This window comes from Staurois parvus, unplaced genomic scaffold (assembly GCF_062004578.1).
Source record: "Staurois parvus isolate SC_StPar_1 unplaced genomic scaffold, SC_StPar_1.0 ptg000044l, whole genome shotgun sequence".
Classification (NCBI taxonomy): Eukaryota; Metazoa; Chordata; class Amphibia; order Anura; family Ranidae; genus Staurois; species Staurois parvus.
The window spans coordinates 1846865-1865359 of record NW_028317840.1 but is presented as its reverse complement, the minus strand read 5'-3'; the positions used below and the strand labels follow the sequence as shown (position 1 = coordinate 1865359).

Below are 18495 nucleotides of genomic sequence, written 5' to 3'. Positions count from 1 at the left end.
GATTTTAAAAAAAAAAGTATTTGCTGATATTTCTGAGATCTCCTATTATAAATTGTTGTAGTGACACTCTGCTCTTCCTAGTTCTTCTTCATCCCTCGGTGTCACTTGTAAAGATGTAGTAGCAGAGTGTTGAGCCAGCCATCACACAGTCTGAGCAGACAGATGAAATGACGGCCCCGCCCACACTGAGTGACAGGCAGCATCACGGGGGCGTGGCATGAGCCCGATCGCTTCCCTGTGTGCGTTTGCTGTGCTCACTCCTGCCCAGGGAGAGACGCTTCTAAAAAGCACAAGACACTAAGAGGGCACCGGGAAATCATCAGCAGGGAGCAGGGGCATTCTCCTCTCTACAAAGCTGTGCTCTTCACTCTATCCCTCTGCCATCCATGGAAAGGAAGCCTCAGCTAGGATCTCATCAGTGACATCTCATTTACTATTGGATTATCATATACAGAAGGAAGATGATGAATTTCTCTACAAGGTCAATGCCGGCTTCCCTGTGTCCAGGATCGAGGGTAAGAGAGATGCTTTGATTATTACATGCTGGTAAGATCTAATAGGTATTTATAGCAAGCACCCCCCAAACATCACCTACAGATCATTGTTTGTTGATGACTCTGGGGATTAAGCAGCAACACATGCATAGGGAGCACTTCTTTCTATAGCAGTGATGACCTATAGCTGGATCCATCACTATGCAGGTATTGTTCTTCTACAGAGTATTCCATGGTCTGATGTCATGATGTGCTGTGTATGAAGTGAGCCAGGCACAAGTTGTGTGCACCCAGGTGAACATATCTTGATGCATTGCCTTTGTGCAGAATTGTCTGCAGTGTGGATGTGCCTGGGAATGCTAATGGCTAGTGACAGAGGGTCCATGTACACTGGGAGTTGCATAGAGTCATCAGCACACAGACAGGTTTTGCTGCTGCATAGTACATCCTCCCCCTGCGCTGTGCTTTAGCAGTGTGAAAAGAGATGGCCCTCATTAGTGCTCTCCTATGGCCCAGTTGCTGCAAGAGAGCCAGCATACCATGCTTCATTTTCAGAGCTTAGTGTTTACCAGGTAACATGAATTCTCCATGGATCTGATAAATACAGGAAGTCTATATGCAGGTTGTCTGGCTTGGGATGTAGTCAGCTCCGGGGGATCACCTGCCATGTAGGTTTTATGGATTTCTCGGAAATCTTTCATTTAGCAAACGAATTGGACTTTCTCCTAATTGTGCTTATTGGAGAGTATGGGGAAAAAAGTTGACTTTGTAGTCCTGCTTCTGGCTTACATCATGGGAATGTACTGGATATGATCGATCTCTGCTCATATCGTTTGGCTTTTCATAACTCAGTTACACTGCCTGATATTTTAGGCTCATTTCACATCAAAAGGTTTCTTTTCAGCCAGTGAGATGAGCGTTCTTTTCAGTCCAGTGAGATCTAAAAATTTCATGGCTAGAATAAGGATCCATATCCTTCTATTTAAAGCAGAACTCCAGTCAGAATTTTTATTTTCCCATGCAGTGGGGCTGTGCTCGTACTGCATGGGTTAAATTGCTCATTTTGGGGGGGTTCGGGAAAAAGCTATACTTAAGCAGGCCATGCATGGTTCGAATTCCAAACAACTTTTCGTCTGAAAATTGAAAACGTTCGCTCAGTAATCCGATGGTGCCATCAATGATTTCGCAAATCGGCCGACCAAGTCATGAAGTTCACCCCATATAACAGGCGAAACGTCTGTTCCTTCAAGGTCAGGGCTCATGCACATATTCTTTTCGGAAAAATGATCGTACGATTTGACCATTATTGAGTCGAAAATCAGTTGTTTTTCACGCATTTTCCAACATGCCCAATTACGGAAAAGGGGAGGAACCACGAAAATTGGCCAGTGCCATTGACCCAATAAAGAGCGAAAATCAGCTGATTATTCTTAAAAATCAAACCTCTGGTCCTCTGGAAAACCACGTTCCCCCACATCCAGCGGTGGATTGTTCCTGCCATCCTCACATCTGGAGCCAGTCTATGAGTGTGATGACATCAGGAATAGCCCATTCACAAGACTGCTAGCGTGCGGGGGGGGGGGGCAGGAGTGGTGAAGATCAGTCTTGTGCTCAGACGATCGGCGGAATAGATAGGTATATCTAAGCTTTGGGAACCCCTAGACAAAAACAAGTGTCTAACCCATGCAGTGCAGGCACAGCTCCACTGCATTGGAAAATAACATTTTTGCCCAGGATTCTTCTTTAAGGGTGAACTCCAGGAAACCTCAAAATTCACCCTTGCAGTGGGGCTGGGCCAGAACTGGAAGGGTTAATTGCTTGCTTAGGTCTAGAAGACGAGAAAACCAGTGTTACTTACCTGACGATATTCGCCCATGCTCCAGCAGTGGACTGTCCTTTTCCATTCCCACGTCTAATGCAGAGCTATGGACCCTGCATTGGTCTTGGTGATGTCTGAGAACCTTAGATTGCCAAAGTATGGGGGAGAAGAGACCATGGAAACCTAAAATATTACACTTGGAGTGGGGCTGTGTCCGCACTGCAAGGGTTAACTGTTTGTTTAGGTCTAGGGAACTTGGTAATGCACATTTATTTACCCCATCCTCATCTCCTGCAGGCTCCTTCATGCTGCTAGACAGGCCCCTGCAGCTTCCTCTTCCCTGCACTCTGTTGTTCTAAGGTCCTCTGGTGTCATCAGGGACCATAGACCTGCACTGGACGTGAGGACAGCAAAGGACAGTCCACCGCTGGAGCATGTGGGAGCAGAGGATCGTGTAAGTAAAAGTGCTCTTACCTGTAGACTGTACGAGCAGTTAGATCTTTTATGTCAACGTACACCTTCATGTTTGCTTCTTTCTTGCAGTGACACACAGTGTAAAAGGAGAATAATAAAAGTGAACCCCAGGAATGATCTTTAATTTGAAACTTACATTTGGTCTAGCCCTGTTACATCTGGTCCGTCATAGATCACATTCAGAGTGCCTCTGAAGATGCAGAAATTCACTGTAGTAGTCTGCGCCAGTCAGTGCTGTCCTGTTTCGGGTGCTGCTCGAGTGACTTGCCACCTGTATATTGAATGTGAGAGTTTACTCCCTCATCAACTCCAACATTTATGCTCATTTCACACTATGTGCGGTGACTGTCATTTAACTACATTGGAAAATGCCAGCCGTGGCAAGAACACACAGAAAACAATTGTATTACAACGTAGCATGGAGCTGTGCTGCAGCGAGCTGCAATAAAATGCTGATATGCTGCATTTTATTGCAGTGCTCTGTACAGGATTGCATGCCACTGTTCAGCAGCACAGCCAGTGGTGTATTTAGTTCTTGTGCTGCCCTAGGCAGCACAGAAGAACTGCCAAGCGCCACAACCCTCTGCCACCAGGTTTACCTCTGGCAGCTGTCCATTTTGTATATATTAGCACTTAGCGAATGCCTTGAATTTTTCAAATAATGCAAGGAGTTCACTGATTGAATAAGACTGAGATGGCCACTTCGTCTGCCTCTCTGCCTCGTCTAATAAGAGAGCGTCTTGTATTCATTGAAAAAAATACAATACGTTTGCTGAATGGCAGAGGTCCCAAGCGGGCAACCCCCTGTGTTCAGTATACAGACAGCAAGTCGCTTGAGCAGCACCCAGAGAAGACCAGCACTGATTGCATGTAGCCCAGATTACTACAGCGAATTTCTGCATTATAAGTTGCCCTCCAGATGTGAGATAGGGAGAATTAGATGTACAAAACTATACCAATGTAAGTTAAAAAAAAAAACACACCTGCGTGGAGTTCAGTTTTAAGTTCTCATTCATACCTGAGCATTTTGTAGTGTTTCTTTATGCTTGATAACACCTGACAGCATTTAACATTAACAATCTAATTGCAATTGCGCCTGTTCAAATTTCAATTCTCAGTCGCTTGTACACTTGATGCCCTATGTTCAAAGAAGTACATGAGTTATTTTTGAGTGCAATCAGGTATTTTAGATCTCATAAGCAGGCCATACAACGTTCGAATTCCGAATGATTTTTCGATTGAAAATCAAAAACATAGTTTTTTCTGTAATCTGATGGTGCCACCAATGATTTTGAAAATCGGTTGTTTTTCATGAATTTTTCATGAATTTTTCAGCATGCCCGATAAACGAAATGGGGAGGAACCACAGAAATTGTCTGGTGCCATTGCCCCTCTAACAGAGCAAAAATCTGCCAATTATTCTTAAGTCCAATTTTTGAACGAAAAATCGTTCGAAAATCGACCCATGTATGGCCGGCCTTGGGATCACCTGTAAATCACACATTTTTGCACTTGAAAAACTTTTCTCCTTGCCTAGCCCTGATGATGCAGGTGCAGAAACACTTGCAAAAGCTTGTAAGGCCCTTTAAAAATGAAAAAAAAAAAAAACACTTTAACATCATCAGGAATACACTCTGCTCAGGTGTCAATGCAAGCTAAAATGTTCTTAAACCCTCAGGGCCGGTTCAAACCAGAATGCGTGTGGGAAACCAGCATTCAGTGCACATTTCCTGCACTATATTCAAAACACACTGCTATCTGCAGTGGGTGTCAATATAAATTACTGACAACCCTAACACGGGTTGCAAATGCAGTGCGTTTGCCCGCACCGAATTACATGGTTGAAAAAGTAGTGCGATGTGATGTGGAATTCACAACAGTTTCTGTGCGATTTGTGCACCACATTATTATTGTACCCCATTCATGCGAACCGCTGCAGGTGTGTATGTTAAGTTAACAACACCCCAAAATCTGTTCGCAAAAAGTGGTGCGATGTGCAGAATCAGATCGCATGTGTGTGAATTCCCATCTGATTCTGATGCTGACAAAAAAAGGGTCCTGCACTATTTTGGTGCAGATGCAGTGTGATCTGAGCCATACTCAATGTATGGCTCAAATTGCACCGCACAGAAATTGCATGTGTTTTGCACAGGAATGCGGTGTGGTTTCTGTGCAAATCATATGTGATGTGCTGCACCCGGGCTCAATGTGAAATGCTATATATAGTAGCATACCACAGGACTTACCATATTTGCTCTTTGCTCAAGTGCAATATGTCACTTGTCTGCACTGTGCCTTAGACGTTTTCTCTCTTTCTGCCCTGAGGGTGGCTCCGTTGCCTTGCCGGGTCCCTTAGAGCCACCCTCACCTGCAAGATTGACCCTTTGAGGAAGCGCGCATGCATCTTGTTATCATGGCACTAGGGATGAGGGCAGTAATGTGATGTGACTAAGGAGTATGCGTTTCAACCTAGGACAGGGTACACATGCTTGTTTTATAAAATAGGAAGAGGGACCATATGCACAGCTGATGTGCGAAGGCCTGGGATAGAATGCACATGAGTTGTGTTATCAGTGGGTTGAGGGCCCAAGTACTGCTAATGTGAGCAGTCATTTGACCTCTACAGTGCACACTCCCTGTTATCCCAGACCAAAAGAGATGCATATGGAGGCTGCGACAACGAAGTAAGATTTATTTCGAATATATTCTCCAAAAATACTTGATGGTGTAGGTTGCCTTAGTCTAAGTGAATATTTTAAAAAAGAGGAAGGTTTAAGGCTACTTTAACAATAGTAGCAGTCGCACTCTATATGTCTCTGTATATACTGTATGGAAGGAGTCAGTCAAACAAAGAGTATCAAATAAGTAATAGGTTTCTAATAAGAAATCTGAGCTGTGTTTCTGACCTCTTCCATTACTGATTGGCTTCTAATCTAAGAAACTCGCGTATAAGGGATCTTGGAGTGATTTTTCTTTTCCCGGCAAATAGGACATTTCTCAAAATTCTGCAATTTGAACATATCATAACACAGAATACATGGTGTGATAGATAAAAAAAGTGTTCTGCACATCTGGGTGCAAAAAAATGCAAATTCAAAGAAGGCAGAAGAAGGTAGCATGCATGTTAAAGAGAAGCTTCACCCATGCCCGTGAAAATCATTATCTTTATGCTCATTTATCCAGGAAGAGCATACTCACAAGTCCATTGAATCATACGTTGGCCTGTTTTCCCGCAGCAACTCTTCCACTGCACGTACTGTCCACCAACACCATCCTAAATTTCTACTGTTTAGGAGCCACTGCCTTGATCTTGTGCATGTGCAGACATGCCACAGGTCTTGAATGGCATGTAGGAGCAAAACAACATGCTACTTTGGTACAGTTCCCTGGGATGTGTTACATAGTTATCCCAGGAGGCTGCGGGTGGCTTATCAAGTCATCCATGCCTAGGTGAGGAATCCAGAAGTGGGAGGCCGTACTATGAATAAAGGAAAAAATTATAAAAAGAAAAAATGCAGATAAGCAGGCCACATACGGTTAGCTTTTTTGAACAAAAAAAAAATATCAGATTCCTCCATTCACACAAACGAGGTGGATGTAGGATTATCCACCTCCCCTCCCCATCCCTGGGACATTGTATTCTCAATGTGGCACCCACCACCCATCGTCAGAATATAGTGACCAGAGGCTGCAGCTGCTGATCGATGGAAACTTCCAACGCGTCCCTTCAACATAAGTCAATCACATGAGTGGCTTCAATTTAATGGGGTGGGTACACACTGATTAAAACTCTGATGGTTCCTGCTGGACCGGCCAAATTTCAATCAGTGTATGACCAGCTAAACCCTTGCAAATGAGTAAGGGGAAGGGGCAAATGAGAGGATGTTGATTTCATGTGTGACTCAACTCTGCATAGCGTGTGTACATAAGCACCTCATACACCTCAAGTACTTAGTGTACTGTACTAACTGACACTCTCCTGTACAGAGATGTATTATTATAATTAGTTATGGGCTGAACACTCCCCTGTTCGGTTTGTGGTTGAACATTTGAACCTACTGAAAGTTCGATCATGTACATCCAACAGGTACAATTTACTGAGCGGTATCTTACCACATCTGAGTAAGATACCACTCAGTTACTAAAAAACCGCATGAGTTATATTATTAAGTCATGCGGTATTTTAGTAGTAAAATATTCATTCATGTTTCAGCTGACAACTGAATGTCAAAAGAATTGCCGGCATTGCCTGACAATTAAAAAAATAGAAAAAAAAACAGTGTGGGGTCACCCCTCCCACCTATACCAAGCTCTTTGTGTCTTGTATGGATTTTGAGGGGAACCCCCATGCCATAATTTAAAAAAAAAATGGTGTGGGGTCCCCCCCAAAATACATTCCAGACCCTTATCCGAGCATGCAGCCCGGCAGGTCAGGACAGGGGGGGGGGACGAGTGAGCGCCCACCCCCCCTTGAACCATACCAGGCCACATGCCCTCAACATGGGTGGATGCTTTGGGACCCCTATGCTTCCCCACCAAAGACTTTGTCCCCATGTTGATGGGGACAAGGGCCTCTTCCCCACAACCCTGGCTGGTGGTTGTGGGGGTTTGCGGATAGGGGGCTTATTAGAATCTGGAAGCCCCCTTCAACATGGGGCCCCCAGATCCCAGCCCCCCCAATGTGAACCATACCAGGCCACATGCCCTCAACATGAGGGGGTGCTCGGGGGCAAGGGGGACTCCCCCTCCCAAAGCACCTTATCCCCATGTTGATGGGGACAAGGGCCTCTTCCCTACAACCCTGGCCGGTGGTTGTGGGGTCTGCGGGTAGGGGCTTATCAGCATCTAGAAGCCTCCTTTACCAAGGGGGCCCCCAGATCCCGCCCCCCCCCCATGTGAATGAGTATGGGGTACATGGTCCCGCTACCCATTCACAAAAAAAAAAAAAAAGTGTAGTGTAAAAAAAAGCAGGAGACAGTCTTTGACAAGTCCTTTATTATAAAATAAAAAAATGCCCCCTGAAGTAGATCCAATGTCAATCACGATGCCCACCTCCACCGCCAACCCGAAAAAAGAATCTGCTCCACCCTCGAAGCTGGCTCCTGCTGTCTTACAGGTGCGCCGCGATGACAGTTCTTAACAGGGGAGGACTGACAACTCATGGGGCCTCCGGACAATAGGGGATCATGGGGCCCCTGTGTCCTTGCCCAAACTCAAAAAAGCCTATGAAAAAGGTACCAGGGGCATCTCATGGGGCCCCCTACTGACCCTGGGCCCTCGGGCAGTACCTGAGTTTCCAAATGGTCAGTCCACCTCTGGTTCTTAATACCGGGTGATGGTGTCATAAGGGTGTGGGTCATCCTGCCCCCTTGTGACATGATCATACCCTGTGATTTTCCCAAGCATTGCACCTGACCTGTGGTCAGGTGCAATGCTTTGGCCAATCACAACGCACACTGTCAGGGTGCAGTGCATTATGGGGCACGGCAGGCAAACAGCCCGCCAAATGCCCATACCATTTGTGTGTTCAACGAACACAGGAATATGCGGCACATCACTCTATATAATATATAGTATATGACATATAGACATTTTAGTATTATGTTCGTGTTTCCTTGAGCTTGTCTGGGATATGCTGTCTTCTGTGGCACTCAAAAGCCTATGGATTTTATACAGAAGTTGGAATGGAGCATGAGATTTATAAACAGATTGGAGTTTAAATTTGTGAATAAAAACCATTGCATGTAATTTAGACATAGAAGGGGATAGAAAGGGAAGGTTCTGGCACACAGAACCTGATATTCGGTATGAATATCAGCAACAAGTTATACATTAGCCAACCGACTGTAATGGCACTAAAAGGAAGGACTGTACTTCTTAGAGTCTATAGAAATATATTAGTCATTGAAGCTCATGGGATTCAGGAAGTGGCAGCCATCCTTAAGAGTGTAGTCAACTCCAAGTATTTGAGACGAGAGAGAGAAAGAGGCACCAGCTAAGTGCAGAAGTTAAGGATTAATTTATTTTACAGGATTAAAAACACAAACATCAGGAGAATACAAAGTTCATCTGTGGGTATGTATAGGGCCGCTCCTGTCCGTCCTGCAGGTACCACCAGTAGTGGTCTCAGAGTGCCATGGAGATGGTGTAGGTAAATCCAATGGTGTGTAGACGAGGAAGGCACAACGCTGACCAGTTAAGTGGGCCTTAAGGGAATTTAGCACTCTCTCTTGTACTTAACGCAAGTATTTAATTGAATAAATGGCTTACCTTACCCGTAACAATTTTTGTCATGAGAATACGTATTATAAGCAAATTAGAGGGATTGCCATGGGGGCTCAGTTTGCACCGTGTATTGCTAACCTATTTATGGCTGGTCAGCGTGGTCTCTTCCCCAATATTTATTTGCCTGCCGATCGTTGGAGCAAGTGATAGGAGAAAAAAACAGCATCTCTCTGCTGACAGCAGGGATGTGCTGGTTTTTGTCACCCTGCAAAGCAGGGACACAAAAAACAGTCACATCCATAGTAAAACAGAACATATTGCACACATTACACATAGTTAGGCACAAAGTTAACCCTTTCTAGCCCAGTGTCATTAGTACAGTGTCTGTGCATTTTATTGGCACTGATCACAGTATTAGTGTCACTGGTGATGTCAGTGTCAGTTACCCAGTATCAGAATGCCCGCTGTACTATCACACGCCCGCTGATTGCCGCCATTGCTAGTTACAAAGGTGTGTATATATACAAATTCCAGTAAATATACACACCTTTATTTGTAGACGCTATAACATTCATGCAAACCAATAATATACACTTATTGGGATTTTCATTACCAAAGACATGTATCAGAATACATTTTGGCCTAAGTATATAAAGAAATTTTAATTTAATTTTTTTTTATTGGATATGTTTTATAGCAAAAATTTGAAATATTGTTTTTTTATTGCTTTTTCTTTTATAGAGCAAAAAAATAAAAACCCGGTAGTGATCAAATACCACCAAAATAAAATTCTATTTGTGAAAAAAATGGTATGAATTCATTTGTGTATAGTGTTGCATGACCGGACAGTTGTCAGTTCAAGTAGTGCAGCCCCATATAGCAAAAAATGGCCTGGTCATGAAGGGGGGTACATTTTTCCCATTTGGCAAGTGGTTAATATCTATGTTGCAAACTTTGAAAATGAATTTCTTCACAATGTCTATTGCTACAAAGGCAAATTAGAGCTTGTTGTAAAGCCAGGTTTGTATTGCTATGTTTCCCCTATCTGGCCTGATTCCCCTCATAGTTTTTTTGTGTTTTCCTAAAATATCGAATGCCTTTACCTTGAGATAAATATCAAATATGGTTTTTAAAAATATTTTTAGTGAATTGACTTTTCCCCAAATGTTTTATCTCGATTTTTTGGCAGTATTTACCTTACGTATTTACCAAATTTGAGATATTTACAGCAAATTTTACTTTATAATATTCTCACTCTTAGAATTGAATACAATATCTCCAAAAAAGCTACACATATATGGGAAAACCATTAATGAATTGACCCCCTGGTCCGGGTTCATGTGGTTTTGCCAAATCCCCCACCCCCCTTGCTCTGCATAGGTTTGCTTTAAAACGATTTGAACATTTTTTAATGATAAGTGCATGCAGGAAGGTAAAGGTAAATATTTCCTCTCATGTTACTCCCCTGAGATTGCCTTTCTTTACTTTTCATTCTACCTGGGTCATCTTTGGTTAGTTAATATCCAGGGTCAGTATACAATTCATGGACTTAGATGCTCAAAATAATGCAAATACTGGTGCCTGCACAATTCATGGCTGTGTTAAAAAATGTCTAACACAGGTCAACCCCCATCTGCCATCTCTCGCCTTTTGAAGTGCTACAAAATTATAATGGCAATCAGAAGAAGAAATGCTTCCTCCTGCCTGATGACATTATCTTAACCTATGCAGTCATTGCACTGGAGCTGGATTGCTTTTTAATGTTAAAAGGTACAGCTTTTCAGAAAAAATTGTAACATTGCAGTATGTTGTGATAATTCAAGCAGACCATTTTTGCAATGTTCCCATTGCTTTTTTATGTTTCCCTTACAGCTTTCAGAACTGGAAAAAGACTCCCCAAATCATATATTTTCTGAAAGCACATGACCAGTGGAATAAAAAGAAGGTGCTAATGATTTTTAGAGCCCCAGGATATTTGCGTGAATGTAAATCAAAACAATATTTTTACTAAAAACACACTAAAAGTATTATTGGCAAAGACAAAAACAGCAAATTTGACAAAATTTCTGGTAAATTACTATTGAATATAAAAGTTTAACCTGTATTGAGTTAATAAATAACAAATATTTGTCAATTTTAAATTGTGCCTTTTTGCAAAATGGTGAAATCAAACGTACGCAAAACTGTAAATAACTAAATTTCTCAAAAAATCTGGAGGTTTTCATCTTTCACTTACAGTTTTCAGAGTTTGTAAAAGACCCCCCAAACTTTATATTTTCTGAAAGCACATGACCAGTAGAATAAAAAGAAGGTGCTACTGGATTTTAGGGATCCATGATATTTGCGCACATGTTTATCAAAACAATATTTTCGATAACAATACACTAAAATCATTATTAGCAGATACAAACACAGCAAATTTTACAAAATTCCTGATAAATCCCTACTAAATTTAAAAGCTTAACCTGTATTGAATTAATAAATACAAATATTTGTAAATTATAAATTGTGCCTGTTTGGGAAATGGTGAAAATTGTACGCAAATTTTTTCTAAAAATCTAGAGGTTTTCATTTTTCACTTATAGCTTTCAGAGTTTGTAAAAGACACAAGGGTTTGGCCGCACACCAGAGGTATGATGAAAAAAGTGAAGATTGTTAATTAATCCATAAAAGGACACAAATAGCATGATGAAAAAAGTGAAGATTGTTTATTGATCCATACAAATAGCACCAGGACATTGCTATCTGTTAACACGTTTCACAGGGTCACAAGCTTAGTCATAAGTTATGACTAAGCATATGACTGTTTGAAACGCGTAACCGCGTAACAGACCCCCCCAAACGGTATATATTTTCTGAAAGCTAATTACCAGTAGAATAAAAGAATGTGCTACTGATTTTTTTAAGCCCCACAATAGTTGCGCAAATGTTTATCAAATTGCTAAAAAACACTAAAATCCTTAATTGCACACAAAACCACAACATAACTTCTAAAATTCCTGCTAAACTCCTACTAAAGCTTTGTTCAATGGGGTGTACTAAAGTGTACGCCCATGGAGGGCCATGTTTATCTGCACGGGGATGCACAGGGGAAGCGCCGCAAATGTCTCGCAACCTTGTGCAATCATGTGGTTATGGCGCATTTGTTGTTAAAATTGGGTTAAAACAGGCAGTGAGGAGCCGTTGCCTCGCTTCCTCACTTCCTGTCAGTAGCCACTGGAGCGTGATCTGAACATGGATTGGGCTACAGAGGAAAGGGAGATTTAGATGCATGTCTAAATCTACCCTTACTATATTTTTTTTTCTTAAAACCTTTTTTTATCTTTTCTTTTGTACACGTACATTTAAAGGTCTGCACAGACCTCTAATGTCTCTTTTTTTAAACAGAAAGGGACTGAAGACAGTCCCTTTCTCTGCAGCCTGAGCTGCACTGTAAATGAATGAGATAGGAGTCTGTAGAGACTTCTATTCATTCATAAAATGAAACATAGTAAACAGTGTTTACTATATTTCATTAACAAACTGACACATAGTAAATACAGTTGAAGCTGACAGCTGCAGGAAAGCCACAAGGGCATCACGGTTTGCGAGGGGGATTGGTGCTGGTGGGGGATCAGAGGGTGAAGTGGGTGGAGGGACAGGGCACAGCGGCAGAGAAGCAGTGGGTTGTCACATTTTAGGTAAATAGCTCTGAGTAGAGGCATGCCAGCCACTGATCAGAACCATTTGTTTGTTCAGCAGCGTCTGCTGAACAATTCTGCCATAAGTGCATGGTCACTGAAGTGACCATGAGCTTATGGCAAAGGAGGAATGCAGGTCTGTACATCATATGGACCTGGCCAGCTGGAAGCATATTGTAGGTCCGTACACCGCGCGGACCTGGCAGTGAAAGGGTTAAAGCAGTGTTTAACCCAAAAACAAAAATATCATGAATTGCAGCTTACCAATTATAATTGGTAAGCTGCAATCCATGATATTTTTGTTTTTCAAGTGAAAAACAGAAAAAAAAATTTCAAGTGAAAACAGAGGGGGGAAAAGCCTAAAAAAAAAAATCAATGAAGCCACAGCTAATAATTATTAGCTGTGGCTTCATTGATTTTTTTTTTTAGGCTTTTCCCCCCTCTGTTTTCACTTGGTGATCTGGCCACTAACACACGTCCTGTACAGTGAGACACCATGAAGGAGCACAGGGGCAACTTTGGACATCAGCATTGTCAGTGTGGCAGGAGGGGAGTGTTAGATGCAACAGCAGATTTTGATACACTAACAAATTGAAGCCAAACTCCAACTCAGTTTTTTTTTTCTCTTTTTGGATAAAGGTTTTACATACAGTACATAAAAAAAATTATCATTGTAAGCACCCCTGTTGGTAATGGTTTGTCTCAACACTTCTACATCTTCAAGAGAGCTTGTTGTGTTGAAAGCACAACAGACTTACTGGCAGGATCACCAAGTGATAATAAAAGAAAGAAAGCCTAAAAAAGATAACTAATGCAGCCACCACGTTTGAAAATTGGAAAGCTGCAATATAATAAATACTTTCTTTTGGGTTTAATATCACTTTAATAGAATTTTCATTAAAAAAAAACCTTTGGCTAATGCTGCATATGTAATAAATGTAAAAAATTGCTTCTTCATATTGATACTACATGATCATGATTCCCATACATGTCCTTTCAAGAAACATTAGGGCCAGTTCAGAAAGCAATTTTAGCTTCCATTAGTAATCACGTCTGGCAGATTATATGGTTGAATTCCAAATTTTAGAATGGGATGGACAGGTGAGGTTGAACTGTGAATGATTAATTTATCTTAAATTAAGCTCTGTGAGAGCTGTTTTCCACCCACACCCTGCAGCTTTTCTATGCTTAATAAGAGACACAAAAGCAATGTTTTGCAATAAGACTAATTACAGTATCCTCTCTAACCACACCCCTTTAGCTTGGACATATATATTAAATGTTTTTTCCTTTCTCAGTGATAATAGAATTTAAAGTCCAACTCCAGACACAATAATTTCACTGTGTTATTGTTTGTAAAAAGGTTTTTACAGTATGAACTTTTTTTCTTAGTTGTCCAGGACAGGATAGTTTCCACTGTACTATGCTCGCTGCAGAGATCCCTATTTGCAGTTCAACTGGCCATGCATTGTACAAATTTGCTCAGTGGGTGGCCTTGTTAACCACCTCCCGCCCCACATACCTCCTTTGAAAATTTAAAGGAGCCAGGTGGAAAATTCTTAGGCCAAATAGTGGCTGAATCCAGCCAGATGGTGGGGACGGCTGTCAAAATATATTTATTATTATTTATTACAGGTACTTATATAGTGCTGTCAATATATGCAGCATTTCACATATATATATATTATACATTCACATCAGTTCCTAACCCTCAAGGAGTGTGCAGTCTAAGGTCCCTAACTCACATTCATACATACACATACTAGGGCCAATTGTAGACAAGAGCCTATTTACTTACCAGCATGTGTTTTGGAGTGCAGGAGGAAACTGGAGTACCAGGAGGAAACCCACGCAGGCACAGGGAGAACACGCAAACTCCAGGCAGGTGGTGTTGATGACCCTAGTACTGCCAAGTGGAAGTGCTAACTATTTATTCACTGTGCTGCCCCACGATGGAAGAATTGTCCATTTGTGCTGTTAGCATGAATGGAGGACTCTGGTAGATCCATATGTGTATGGCCAGCTGGTGCTGTGTCTTCACCCCGCTCTCTACTCTATTCTAGCCAGTAGTACAGTGGGAGCTGTATTACCCAAGACAAATAAGGTTGGCCATAGACGGATAGAAATGTGGACATTTCAGCAGGAACTGACCAAATTCTGATTTGTCTATAGGCAGGCTGGTTGTCCTGAAGTTGATCTATTGATTGATTTCAGTAAAATCAGCCTGTCAGGTATTTTTTTGTGCGATCAATGCCGGTGACTATATCCGCTAGCAGTGATAATTGTATTGCGATGGTGGGGCAACCTCCCGCTGTCAGAATATGATAGCCCAGCAAGAGGGATTCCCCATCAACACAGTCATTTTGATTAATCAATTTTCTTCAATTCAACCTGTGGTTAAAGAAAATAAAATTGCATAATCTATGGCTTGCTTAAGAAAAAGCAGGCTACATATCGCTTCCTCACTGCCTGTTTTAACCCCCTACTTCACCACTGGGTTGCAAACACATGGAATTATTATACAGGATTTATTATACAGGATTTATATACCTCCAACAGTTTGCACAGCACTTTACAATGTGAAGGCAGACAGTACAGTTACAATAAAATTCAATACAGGAGGAAACATGCAGGGGTACTGCCTGCTGAACACAACATGCAGTATCATTTTTGCCATAATATAAAACCCCATCCGACTACTGTCAGTCACTGGGTCCCAGACGGTGATTACTTGCCGGCACCCAGTGATCACCGAGCATTACCGATGGGGCAGAGACCTGTATGTACACAATACAGATCTCTCCCCTGTCAGCTCCTGCATACTTATATATATATACCTATTTGTGTCAGTGAAAAATTATATGCACAAAGTCCAAATAATTATTCCTCCATATTCAGCTTTATCATCCCCGTGTGTGTCCAAAAAAAGCGTATACCTCAAAAGAAATAAAAACTAAAATAGTGTATTACCTCAATTAAATATGTGCTTCACAAAAATTGATTAGCAAAACATGCAAATAAAAGGACAACACTTGAATCGTGAAATCACTCTGTGTACACTCTATATACATATGTGAACACTCTGTGTACACTACCAAATAATAATTGTGAACACTCTGTGAACACTTCTAAGTAACTGAATTGCATACAATTACCCTAAATCAAGTAATAGCAAGCCTTCCGAGTACACCCTGGATTCTCACTCCAGTATCGATGTTACTTCTCCCTGGACTCTCACTCCAGTGTAAGTCAGACTTCCAGAATAGGATTCCAATACTTTAATCAGGTTCTCCTCATTCATCTACCATCCTCATGTGTCACTCATAAGTAGAGAGAAAGAAGCCCACATAGTATAGTATTTTGGATAAATCTAATACATTTATTAGTAGTGCTTACATTTAAGTTTTCATCAATCAGCAGCAGGTTCCCATGTCCCAGCCATGAGCACCTTCCTGGAATGCTACAATGCCGAATACCAACAATAAAGATGGCCACTCTGCCACTTCCGGTTCCTGTGTAACGTCAGATGTCACGTCCCTTGACTCGTTTCGTCACCTCCGGACTTCCTCATAGCCATACAAAGCAGTGTGCTTACAGTGTAAAGCACACACACAGCACACAGTAAAACAGCACACAGTTAACCCTTTGATTGCCCCACATGTTAACCCATTCATGCCTAGTGCCATTAGTACAGTGTCAGTGCTTTGTATTAGCCCTGATCACTGTATTGGTGTCACTGGGGATGTCAGTGACACAAAGTCAGTTCCCCCAGTGTCAGAATGCCTGCCGCAGTCCCGCTATAAGCCGCTGATTGCTGCCATTACTAGTAAAAAAATGTTTTAAAAAATACCAGTATATATACCTCCATTTGTAAATGTTATAACTTTCATGTAAACCAATTAATTTACACATATTTGGATTTTTTTTTGGCATAGACATGTAGCAGAAAACACTTTGACCTAAATTTATGACAAAAGTTGATTTTTTTTATTTTTATACTGGACATGTTTAATAACAAAAAGTCAAAATATATTGTTTTTTTTCAGGCAATCAAATAACACCAAAAGAAAGCTCTATTGGTGAGAAAAAAGTGCGTAAATTTTATTTAGGTGTAGCGTTGCATGACCGCACAATTGTCAGTTAACGTAATGCAGTGCTGTAACGCAAAAAATGGCCTGGTCAAGAAGTGGGTGTAAATCCTCTGGAGGGCAAGTGGTTAATAAAATAATAAAAGTGTAAACAAGACCTCACTGTTTGGGCCCTTTCACACAGGCAGACTAATCAGGTCTGCCTGTCTGTTTTTCAAGTGGACCTGTTTGGACCATCCATTGTTTTCTATGGGGAGGAGGATCTAAACAGAAGTGTCCGTTTATACCTGCTTGCATCCAATCCACTAAAAACAAACAGATGGGGATTCGTTCGCCATCCGTCTATCGAATCAGGTCAGATGGCAGTTGGATGTAAAGGGACAGGCGGTCCATTTACAACTAACTGCCCCATAGAGAACAGCGGGCTGTGTCCGTGTGCACTCTGTACAAGCAGAGCAAACATGGACCTGTCATTCACCTGCCCAGCAGGGATCAGAAGACAGATTCCCCACTGAGCAGGCAGATCTGCTTGGCAGAGTCCACCCATGTGAAAGGGCCCTTAAAAGAAAACCAGTATGTAAATGACTTAAACACAAGGTAAAGAGCTACTTGATGACAATGCTGTAAAATGTTTGTGCCTGGAGTTAAGCTATAAAGGTTTTGTCAGCTTTAAGGAATCAGAAGTATGACAACAAAGTTTTCATCCCTATAAAATAATAAAAGACATTCCCTTTTAATTATATGGACAGAACATATATTTATTGAAAGGAAATCTTTCACAAGAGAAATACTGAGTCATTGGCTTGGAAAAACATATGGAACAAGTGAACTCCTTAGTGGTCAGGTCAGTGACTCAACTGCACGACAGCCAGGCAGTTAAGCTGGCCATAGATGAGTTGCAGAAAAGAAAATCGCTCTATTTCCCCATCAACACACTCAATGTTGATGGGGTTATCCCTTTGCGGAGCTATTGTGTTCTCCTGGTGGGAGGGTGCGGAGGGTCTCTGCCGTGAGAAGAGCCGCTACAGCCGCTGGCAGTAATCTCATGAAAAATCCGACATGCTGATTGTACCCAAATCGTACAGCAATTGAATTGGGTACAGGCAGCCTGCCCATAGATGATTTGAATCTCTGCCAGCCTCTGCTGAACTGGCAGACATGCGAACCATCCATGGCTGGCTTTAGAAATGTCAGCAATAGCATACTACACATTTCTGTTTTTATACAAGGTGCTGTGACAAATGTTTGTGATAAGAGGAAAGGCACCATAAAACTGATCTAGTAAAAAGCTGAACTGAAATCTGAATATAGATGACAGTCATTACTTAAACATTTCCACCTCAGCTAATGAAGATTTATGTTTGGTACCAGGCCAGGCACAGTTTACAAAGCGGTTTTTCTTTTGTCTAACCATTGTTATATTTTTTAACACCACATCTCTAAATTCAGGTGCATACCATGCTTTACTTAGCCTGCTCTGTAAGTTCTTTTGTTTCATCACTACCTGTACTACTGTCAGAGGTATCGGCGCCATAATTGTGTGTGATGGGAGCCAATACCAAGATCATAAATGGCCCCATCTTTTAAGGTGGACCCTGCAGTCTAGTCTGGATGAGTAAATTCCTGACAGTATAATTATAACATGTCTCCATCTGTCTTGAGCTTAAAGATTACCTTCACCCAAAAATCAGTGTTGCCTCCCTACACCTCCTCTC

The 18495-nt window shown here is 41.7% G+C and overlaps 1 protein-coding gene across 1 annotated transcript in view; it reads left to right on the top strand.

The window, feature by feature from the left end:
- Positions 1-212: 212 nt before the first annotated feature.
- The window catches only part of GPRIN3 (GPRIN family member 3), a 206061-nt gene continuing 187778 nt past the window's right edge, over positions 213-18495 (top strand). The window contains exon 1 of the mRNA XM_089663757.1: positions 213-515. The gene's annotated coding sequence lies outside the window, so the exon portion shown is untranslated. The remainder of the gene's footprint in view (positions 516-18495) is intronic.